The following is a 9,464-nucleotide window of genomic DNA, read 5'->3' on the forward strand; positions in this document are numbered from 1 at the left end:
TGATAGTTTTGTTCGCTCTCCCGGGGTCGGTCATGTGCCCAGTAGAGTGCATGCGGGGTTTTACAAAAAACAGGGGGTCTCCAGATTTGCCTTTGTTACGTCATGTGGACGGGTCGTTCTTGTCCAGGTTTCAGTTTGGAGCTGTTTTTAAAAAATGTTTGACGGCGGTTGGGGTTGCGGCAGGCTCATATTCATCTCATTCCTTCCGGATTGGCGCAGCAACGGAAGCAGGGCGCTGGGGGTTGGATGATGAGGGGGTGAGGCGTATTGGTCGTTGGGAGTCAAAAAGGTTTAAGTCCTATGTCCGCCCCCATATGTTGTAATTTTGTTGTTTATGCTTGCAAATGTTATATGGTGGTGCCTAACTGTGTTTTCCGTTTCAGATTCGCCTCCTTGTCTGGTGTGGTTGATGGGTCATTCGTACGTGCACTGGGGGGCTTTGAGGGCGGACGTCCGCCCGGATGGTCGCCAGTTGCGCATTCCGCGACAGGATGCGGTTGTGCATTGGCTGGGTTTTAGAGGTATGTCGTGGAACAGGGTGTTGGCGGAATTCCAGACATATGTGCGGCTTGATAGGGTTCCGGAGGTTTTAGTGTTGCACGTGGGTGGGAATGACTTAGGAGTCCGCCCTTTTCGTGAGTTGGTGCGGGATATCAAACATGATTTGTTGTGTTTGTGGGTATCTTATCCCAAGTTGGTGGTAGTGTGGTCGGACATAGTCCCAAGGAAGCATTGGCGGTTAGCTAGATCGGTGGAGAGAGTCAATAAAGCTCGGATAAAAGTTAACCGGGCGGTGTCCCGTTTTGTGGCAAAGAACGGGGGCATTTGCGTGAGGCATAGGGATTTGGAGTCAGGATTGGGGAATTTCTGGAGGAGTGACGGGGTTCATCTGACCGAGGTTGGCATTGATATTTGGAGCTTGGCTATAGCAGAAGGCATAGAAAGGGCGGTGGTGGTGTGGAGGAACTCACAGGCTTAAGGTGGTCAAGGCCTGTTTCGCGGTGGCGGGGGGAGTCCTTGAGGCCAGTCAGTACAAAATGGTGGGGGGGTCGCATCGGGGGTATGCGTCCCCCAAAAAAGGTACATGGTTGAAGACTTCATCGGGTGTTATCCCTTTGAAGTGGTCTTCTGGTAGAAGGTATGTCACTTGAAGGCTTCATCGGGTGTTATCCCTTTGAAGTGGACTTCTAGTGGTCGGTATATCACTTGAGGGCTTCAACGGGTGTTATCCCCTTGAAGTGGACTTCTAGTGGTTGGAGCCATCTGCAGAGGTGAACGGTGCTTCCGAGCTGGTTTACGGCTGGAGGTAATTAGTGGTTTGCAGATGGCTAATTCGGTGTGTTCTTGAAAGGAACATCTGAAGGGGCTTCAAGGACTTCCTCTGCTCGGGTTAATGTTAACGTTTAATTGTTATTTATGATTCTGACCCATGTTGGGTCATGTGAATTATTAGGAGGAATTCTCTGGTGGATTCCTAACTAGTTATCCGAATGTTTCGGATTTAAATTGTTTTTATAAAACTGTGAAATTAATAAACGGCTGCTGTGGCCATTTCACATCCAACCTCGGTGTCATGTGTCGTTACTAAATGGGGGTGGGGGATAGTATGGTTTAAGGTTAACACACGACTCTACCTAGGCAGGTCAAGAAGAGGCTGGACGCAGCTGCAGGCTTGAGGGAAGCCGACATGACCGTCCTGGTAGGGAAAGGGTTAATGTTAAGAGGTGAGGGAAAGGTGAAGGAGCTGAAGGAGGGACGGGGAGGAGCTAGGGGGGACGGGGGGGCCGTTACTGCGCTTCCCGCTGTTTCTCGGCATTGAGCCGGAAGCAGCGGGAGGAGTAATACACAAGAAGCAAAGCTCCCACCCTCCCACCCTTGTTTTGTTTCTCCTTAGGTCTTCTGTACGTCCGTATATGAGCGTTGTGTTTTATTTTGTGTGTTTATTTAACATGTTTTTCTTTTTTCCGGAGTAGGTTCTGTTGTCATGGCAGCTGGCGGGGGGAGTCCTTGAGGCCAGTCAGTACAAAATGGTGGGGGGGTCGCATCGGGGGTATGCGTCCCCCAAAAAAGGTACATGGTTGAAGACTTCATCGGGTGTTATCCCTTTGAAGTGGTCTTCTGGTAGAAGGTATGTCACTTGAAGGCTTCATCGGGTGTTATCCCTTTGAAGTGGACTTCTAGTGGTCGGTATATCACTTGAGGGCTTCAACGGGTGTTATCCCCTTGAAGTGGACTTCTAGTGGTTGGAGCCATCTGCAGAGGTGAACGGTGCTTCCGAGCTGGTTTACGGCTGGAGGTAATTAGTGGTTTGCAGATGGCTAATTCGGTGTGTTCTTGAAAGGAACATCTGAAGGGGCTTCAAGGACTTCCTCTGCTCGGGTTAATGTTAACGTTTAATTGTTATTTATGATTCTGACCCATGTTGGGTCATGTGAATTATTAGGAGGAATTCTCTGGTGGATTCCTAACTAGTTATCCGAATGTTTCGGATTTAAATTGTTTTTATAAAACTGTGAAATTAATAAACGGCTGCTGTGGCCATTTCACATCCAACCTCGGTGTCATGTGTCGTTACTAAATGGGGGTGGGGGATAGTATGGTTTAAGGTTAACACACGACTCTACCTAGGCAGGTCATGTAAAATTTGGTTGATGAGATATAATGGTTGGGGCTGTTTTTCAGGGGTTAGGTTGTTAGGCTGGGTTCACACGACCTATTTTCAGACGTAAACGAGGCGTATTATGCCTCGTTTTACATCTGAAAATACGGCTCCAATACGTCGGCAAACATCTGCCCATTCATTTGAATGGGTTTGCCGACGTACTGTGCCGACGACCTGTCATTTACGCGTCATCGTTTGACAGCTGTCAAACGACGACGCGTAAATTGACTGCCTCGGCAAAGAAGTGCAGGACACTTCTTTGCAACGTAATTTGAGCCGTTCTTGATTGAAGTCAATGAAGAGCAGCTCAAGATTACGGGCGTCAAAGACGCCTCGCAAAATGCGAGGAGCAGCTTTTACGTCTGAAACTAGGCAGCTGTTTTCTCCTGAAAACAGTCTGTCTTTTCAGACGTAAGAGGCAGTTCTCGTGTGCACATACCCTTAATGTCAATGCTACAGCATACAAAGACAAACATTTTAGACGATTGTGTGATCCCAACTTTGTGGGGAAGACCCCTTTCTGTTCCAGAATGACTGTGACCCTTTGCACAAAGTGAGGTCCATAAAGACATGATTTGACACACTAAAAAAAGTTTGGTGTGGAGGAACTCAAGTGTCCTGCCCAGATCCCTGACCTCCACCCCATCAAACACCTTTGGGTTTAATTGGAACGACGATTGCGAGCCATGAATTCTCATCCAACACCAGTGCCTGAGCTCACACACGCTTTTTTGTCTGAAAAGGCACAAATTCATACAGACACACTCCAAAATCTTGGGAAAAGCCTTCTCAGTAGAGAGGGGGCAATAGGTATGATAGCCAGGTGTCTACATATACATACCTTCATATATACTTATATATAGTGAAAGTGTCAGGTTTGACATTTATACTAATATACACACACATCTTCACTTGACCAGGTAATACACATATACACTGATACATAACCACAGACAAGTCACTGAAATATCCACTGATAGTCACACGGCCAGGTTACGCAAAGATACACACACATGAAGCTGCACATAGCCAGGTTAGGGTCAGTTCACACTGAGTTTTTTTACACGTTTTTTGATGCGGAAACCATGTCGGAAAACACGACAAAAAGCCGCCCATTGATTTCAATGGGAGGTGGAGGTGTTTTTTCCCACGAGCGGAAAAAACGACTCGTGGGAAAAAGAAGGGACATACCCTATCTTCGGGTGTTTATGTCTCTGACTTCCCATTGACATCAATGGGAGGCAGAGAAAGCGTATTTCGCGGCGTTCAATGGCCGCGGGCGAAAAACGCCGCAAAAACTGAATTTTGAGGCAGATTTTCTGCTTGCAAAAAACGGCCGTGAAAAAGAAGTGCCTGTCACTTCTTGGGACGTTTTTGGAGCTGTTTTTCATAGACTCCATTGAAAACAGCTCCAAAAACGTCCGTAAAAAACGCAGCGAAAATCGTGAGTGGCTTAAAAAACATCTGAAATCAGGAGCTGTTTTCCCTTGAAAACAGCTCCATATTTTCAGACGTTTTTGAGTTTGTGTGTGAACATATCCTTAGGGTATGTTCACATGCAGTGGTTTCAGGCGTATTTCGGGGCGTTTACGCCTCGAAAAACACCTGAAAAAACGGAAGCTGAATGCCTACAAACATCTGCCCATTGAAATCAATGGGAAAAACAGTATTTAGTTCATACGGAGCATCTTTTTACGCCTCTGTTTTAAAAAATAGAGTGTAAAAAGACGCTCCGTAAAAAGAAGTAGCATGTCACTTCTTGAGGCGTTTTTTGGAGCTGATTTTCCATTGAACACTATGAAAAACGCCTCAAAAAATGCCTCAAAAGAAGCCTAGGGTATGTTCACACGACAGCGCAAAATACATCTGAAATTACGGAGCTGTTTTCAGGAGAAAACCGCTCTTGAATTTCAGACGTTTTGACAAGTGCACGCGCTTTTCGCGGCGTCTTTTACGGACGTAATTGGAGCTGGTTTTCATTGGAGTCAATGAAAAACGTCTCCAATTACGTCCCAAGAAGTGACATGCACTTCTTTGAGGCGGGCGTCTTTTTACACGCCGTCTTTTGACAGCAGCGCATAAACAAAAAGGTTTGTAGCCGTTTTTTCGGCCGTAATTCGAGGCGTAAAACGCCTGAATTACGTCCGTAAATAGGGCGTGTGAACATACCCTAAAAAGAAGCTCCAAATTAAAAGAAGCTTCATTTTCAGCTTCAAAAACGCCTGAAAATCAGAGGCTGTTTTCTCTGAAATTTATTTTCAGACGTTTTTGAGTTTGTGTGTGAACATACCCTTAGGGCAGGGGTGTCAAACTCGGCCGGGTAAGTGGGCCACATATAGAAAAAAATGGGAAGTTGACGGGCCGCATTACTTTCAAATTTGATACAATACAAATTTGATACAATACAAAATTATTGTTAATCAAATAGTTATTTGATCTACTATAACACTATTACTATAATAATAATAATAATAATACATTAACCCCTTAGTGCCTAAGCCTCTTTTAGCCTTGTGGACACAGCCGATTTTTGCAAATGTGACATGTGTCAATTTATGTGGTAATAACTCCGGAATGCTTTTACCTATCCAAGCGATTCTGAGATTGTTTTCTCGTGACATGTTGTACTTTATGATACTGAAAAAATGTTGTCGTTAAATTCAATATTTATTTGTCAAAAACACCAAAATTTAGAGAAAATTTGCAAAAATGTGCATTTTTCTAAATTTAAATGTATCTGCTTGTAAGACAGGCAGTTATACCACACAAAATAGTTACTATATACATTTCCTATATGTCTACTTTATGTTTGCATCGTTTTTTGAACGTGATTTAATTTTTCTAGGACGTTACAAGGCAATTTCTCGCATTTTCAAGAAAATTTCAAAAGGCGATTTTTACAGGGGCCAGTTCAGTTCTGAAGTGGTTTTGAGGGCCTTATATATTAGAATACCCCAATAAATTACCCCATTTTAAAAACTGAACCCCTCAAAGTATTCAAAACAGCATTCTGAAAGTATTTTAACCCTTTAGGGCATGCCCCCACGTGGCGGATTTCCTCCGCAACTGTCCGCATCAATGGCGCACCTAATCCGGGTTGCGGATTACGGCTGCGGATCTGCCCAAAATGTGCCGTAAATTGATGCGGACTAGCTGCTGCAGACTGCGGGAAGAGTGCTTCCCTTCTCCCTATCAGTGCAGGATAGAGAGAAGGGACAGCACTTTCCCTAGTGAAAGTAAACGAATTTCATACTTACCGGCCGTTGTCTTGGTGACGCGTCCCTCTTTCGGCATCCAGCCCTACCTCCCTGGATGACGCGGCAGTCCATGTGACCGCTGCAGCCTGTGATTGGCTGCAGCCGTCACTTAGACTGAAACGTCATCCTGGGAAGCTGGACTGGAGACAGAAGCAGGGAGTTCTCGGTAAGTATGAACTTCTATTTTTTTACAGGTTGCTGTATATTGGGATCGGTAGTCACTATCCAGGGTGCAGAAACAGTTACTGCCGATCGCTTAACTCTTTCAGCACCCTGGACAGTGACTATTTACTGACGTCTCCTAGCAACGCTCCCATAATTCCGGGAGCCCCATTGACTTCCTCCGTCTGGCTGTAGACCTAGAAATACATAGGTCCAGCCAGAATGAAGAAATGTCATGTTAAAAAAGCAAGACGCATCCGCAGCACACATAACATGTGCATGACAGCTGCGGACTTCATTGCGGAATTTAGAATCTCCATTGAAGTCAATGGAGAAATTCCGCCATGAGTCCGCAACCAGTCCGCCACTGCTCCGCAACAGACAGAGCATGCTGCGGACACCAAATTCCGCTCCGCAGCCTATGCTCCGCAGCGGAATTTTACGCATCGTCTAAACGAACACTTCTAAATTTAAGTGGAAGTCAATGGAGAAACGGCTCCGCTGCGGATTAAGGGCAGATTCACACGAACGTTGCGTTTTTGCGCGCGCAAACAACGCAGCGTTTTGCGAGCGCAAAAACCATTTGACAGCTGCGTGTGTCATGCGTGTCTGATGCGCGGCTGCGTGATTTTCGCGCAGCCGGCATCATAGAGATGAGGCTTGTCAACGCCCGTCACTGTCCAAGGTGCTGAAAGAGCTAAATCTTTCAGCACCCTCGACAGTGAATGCCGAACACAACAGCGAAAAACCTGTAAAAAAAAAAGATAAAGTTCCTACTTACCGAGAACTTCCCGGCCGTTGCCTTGGTGACGCGTCCTTGGTGACGCGCCTCTCTTGACATCGGGCCCCACCTCCCTGGATGACGCAGCAGTCCAAGTGACCGCTGCAGCCTGTGATTGGCTGCAGCCTGTGCTTGGCCTGTGATTGGCTGGAGCTGTCACTTGAACTGAAGTGTCATCCCGGGAGGTCGGACTGCAGGAAGGAGACAGGAGTAATCGGTAAGTTAGAACTTCGGGTTTTTTTACAGGTTAATGTATTTTGGGATCGCAAGTCACTGTCCATGGTGCTGAAACAGTTTAACTCTTTCAGCACCATCGACAGTGACTATCTCCTGACGTCGCGTACCGATAATTTTTTTGCCGGGATCGGCCAAAACGAGTTTGGCCGAACCCGGTGAAGTTCGGTACGCTTGTCCGGCTTCGCTCATCGCAAAGACACTCCGTTTGGATGTTCGGAAACAGAAAAGCACGTGGTGCTTTTCGGTTTTCATTCATCCTTTTCACTGCTGTTGCGCGAATCACGCTCGTCCCACGGAAGTGCTTCCGTGTGGTGCGCGTGATTTTCACGCACCCATTGACTTCAATGGGTGCATGATGCGCGAAATACGCAGAGTTATTGAACCTGTCGCGCTTTTTGCGCAGCAGACAAACGCTGCGCAAAAAGCACGGACTGTCTGTACTGCCCCATAGACTTGTATTGGTCCATGCGTGCCGCGTGAAAACCACGCGGCCCGCACGGACCGAATACACGCTCGTGTGAATCCCCCCTAACGCTGCGGAGTGTCCGCAGCGGAATTCAAGTGAAATTCCGCCACGTGTGAACCCAGCCTTAGGCGTTTCACAGGAAATAAAGCAAAGTAGAGGGGAAATTTACAAATTTCTTCTTTTTTTGCCAAAATTCATTTGTAATAAAAAAAATTGTGTAACACAGAAGGTTTTACCAGAGAAATACAACTCAATATTTATTGCCCAGGTCCTGCAGTTTTTAGGAATATCCCACATGTGGCCCTAGTGCGGTAATGGACTGAAACACTGGCCTTAGAAGCAAAGGCGCACCTAGTGGATTTTGGGGCCTGCTTATTTTTAGATTATATTTTATGCAACATGTCGAGTTTGAAGAGGTCTTGTGGTGCCAAAACAGTGGAAACTCCCCAAAAGTGACCCCATTTTGGAAACTAGACCCCTCAAGGAATTTATCTAGTGGTATTGTTAGCACTTTGACCCCACAGGTATTTTGCTATATTTATTGGAGTTAGTCTGTGAAAATGAAAATCTACTTTTTTTCTGAAATAACATAGACATTTTTAATATTTACAAGTAATAAAGAAGAAAATTCACCCCAACATTTGTAAAGCATCTTCTTCCGATTACGGAAATACCCCATATGTGGTAATAAACTGCTGTTTGGACCCACGGCAGCGCTCAGAAGGGAGGGAGCGCCATATGGATTTTGGAGCACAGATTTTGCTGGATTGGTTTTTAGTGCCATGTCGCGATTGCAACAAAATAGTGGAAACACCCCAAAAGTGACCCCATTTTGGAAACTAGACCCCTCAAGGAATTTTTCTAGGGGTATAGTAATAATTTATACCACACAGGTCTTTTGCAGAATTTAGTAGAATTAGGCCGTGAAAATGAATATAAACATTTTTGTCCACTAAAATGTTGAATTTTTTCATTTTCACAAGGGATAAAGGAGAAAAAGTTGCCCTAAATTTGTAACGCAATCTCTCCCGAGTACGACAATACCCCACATGTGGTAATAATTAATTTTTTTAATAGAAAGTAATTAACCTTTGCAGGACTGATCCTTTTTTGCTTTTCCATTTTAGTTTTTCACTCCCCGCCTTCCAAACGCCATAACTTTTTTATTTTTCCATGAATTGAGCGGTGTGAGGGCTTATTTTTGGCAGGACGAGCTGTAGTTTTTATTGGTACAATTTTTTGGTAGATGCAAATTTTTGATCACTTTTTATTACATTTTATTTAGAGCTTTGGTGGCCAAAAACAGTGATTTTGACTTTTTAAATTCTTTATTTCTTACGGCGTTCATAATGCGCTATAAATGACAATTGTACTTTATTCTGCGGGTCTGTATGATTACGGCGATACCATATGTATATAGTTATTTTTATGTTTTGCAGCGTTTGCACAATAAAATCACTTCTTTATAAAATAATTTATTTTCTGTCACCATATTCTGAGCCGTAACTTTTTTATTTTTCAGTCAAAAAAGCGGTGTAAGGGCTTGTTTTTTGCGGGACGGGTTGTAGTTTTTATTGGTCCTATTTTCGGGTACATGCGACTTTTTGATCACTTTTTATTCTATATTTTGGGAGGGGTGGTGACCAAAAAATAGTGATTCTGGCATTGTTTTTAGTTTGGTTTTTTTGCGGCGTTCACCGTGCGGTAAAAACAACATTATAGTGTTATAGACTGGGTCGTTATGAACGCAGTGATACCAAATATGTGTACTGTTTTTTAACTGTTTAATTTTTTTACTATAATAAGAGACTTATTATAGGAAAAAAAAATCTTTTATTTTTACACTTTTGTAAAACATTTTCATTAACTTTTTTTTTATTTTTTATTTACTTTTTACAC

This window comes from Rhinoderma darwinii, chromosome 2 (assembly GCF_050947455.1).
Source record: "Rhinoderma darwinii isolate aRhiDar2 chromosome 2, aRhiDar2.hap1, whole genome shotgun sequence".
NCBI lineage: Eukaryota > Metazoa > Chordata > Amphibia > Anura > Rhinodermatidae > Rhinoderma > Rhinoderma darwinii.